This window comes from Glycine soja, chromosome 5 (genome assembly GCF_004193775.1).
Source record: "Glycine soja cultivar W05 chromosome 5, ASM419377v2, whole genome shotgun sequence".
NCBI lineage: Eukaryota > Viridiplantae > Streptophyta > Magnoliopsida > Fabales > Fabaceae > Glycine > Glycine soja.
In genome coordinates this window covers 30,457,600-30,459,701 of record NC_041006.1, presented here as the reverse complement: position 1 = coordinate 30,459,701, position 2,102 = coordinate 30,457,600, and positions in this window count along the sequence as shown.

Below are 2,102 nucleotides of genomic sequence, written 5' to 3'. Positions count from 1 at the left end.
CAAATACACATCTTAAATATGTGATAATTTAAACCAAATAAATAATACAAAGGGTATTGCTATTGGCACTACCATTTTTTCTAATGGCACTATCCATGTGGGTGCACTTTAGCCATATTCCAAAATTGCCCCTTGAAAAATTGCACAACGGAATTATGTTTCTTTTGTGCAATTGGGGAGTGAAAAATAAAAATAACAACGAATGTACACTTTTATTGTACACTTCCATTGTGCAATTTTTTACCCCCAAATAACACAACAAAATCATGATTTTGTTATGTTATTTGATTCCACCAATAAATATGTAACAAAAGTATGATTTTGTTTTGTAATTTTATTTTCACCCTACTAAGCAACAAAATCATGATTATGTTGTTTTAATCGTTACAACACAATCATGATTTTGTTGTATTTTTAGTTCTTAAGAAAGTAAAATTCAATGTTTTATATTGTGATTTAACAACCATGGTTATCATGTTTGACAAGCCAGCAGTGCCATTATAGAGTTCTATACAATCTGAATCGTTTATTTTGTCAATGCAATATTGACCGTTGTTGATGATAAACCCAAATTTGACTTTATTTTGATGTAAGTATTCATGTCATATTCATACATTTTGATATATTTTATTTGGCAAAACTCATAATTTAGTATAAGTTTGTGAAAGTTAGGTGCTTAAGAGGTTTCATGTGGAAAAGAGCTAAAAATCATAAAATTTTGAAGTATCAGAAGACCACGATCACGGTAATTTTGTATGTTGCAGTAATTTTATATGGTGCAGTAATTTTATATGTTTGTGGTCCGTCCGTGTCACCTATCACTTAAAAATTGCAAGGATCACATGCCAGATCTAGATCCTAATTGATAAGATTAAGAGATAATATTCTTTAATTAAGGAAAGATAGAATGAGGGTCTCCACAGAATATTATAAATAAGGAATGAGGGCCTATCTTTTAGTGTCTTTTGTTCTATTTACATTCTTGAGAGTTCTAAGAGAGAAGGTCATGTAAGAGTCTCTTAGATTCAGAGGAGTACAAAGATCACAATTGGAACAAATTCTGACCAATTCTCATTCTCTTTTTAGTATGTATGTGTTTTTTTTATAGGGATTTTTGGTTTTACCATGGTCATGAGAGGTAGTCTCCTTAGTTTGGGATTGTGATATAGTCATACTCTTGTATCCCTTTTTTGATTTTAATGAAACCCTCAATGTTTTCCAGTCAATTAAATCTCTTCTTTATTCTTTATTGTTAATTTGGAATTGATTACTCTTAATCTTAATCTATTGCATAACAATGACCAAGTGTGTGTAATTGATTGACCTAAGAAGATATTGCTTCTACGTAACTTACATGATCAAAATGGTTATGAGAAATTCCGATAGATTAATTAATTGATCACCCTTGTTGTGAACTTAATCATTTGACCTAATGCGATATTTCTATGATCAATTGAGTATTGATTTGGACAAAAAGCTTTATTAAACCATGACCAAAGGTTAATAATTCAATTTGGGAATACCAACAATTAACAATATTTGGAGTCCTAGAATTAGAATTAGCCTGCTTATTATAACTATTTTCACATCAACTCTTTTATCTCTGATTCTTGTTTACTAATTAAATCGAGTAATTGGCCACAACTATAAATTATTTAATTTAACCTTAATTGCTTAGTTTTATAAAATTAATTGTTTGGGAACACAAATGGTCCTTTAGGTTCGATATTCGGACTTTTAGTCCACTGTTACTACTGTGTAGGGTATACTTGCCCTAGTGCAAACATATTTTACGCATCAACTGATAATTGACTCATGAGAGAACAATAAAATATGTTAATAAATACAAGTGGTATGAGGCAACTCAATGCATTGTGTTGGATCTTTCACCATATTGGATTGAAGATGGATGGAGTCATTGTTGTATATTATGATGGTGATGTGGTATCAACTTTTGAGGGGGTATTGTTTGAATGTCCTAATGATCCTAAATACATTAAAATTAGTGAGGAAATGTTGCTTGTTTTTTTAGGAAAGCAGTTACAAATGCCTTGGAGGTGGAAGAAGCTTATTTCAGAGTGTAACAACCCTAAATGTCCTAA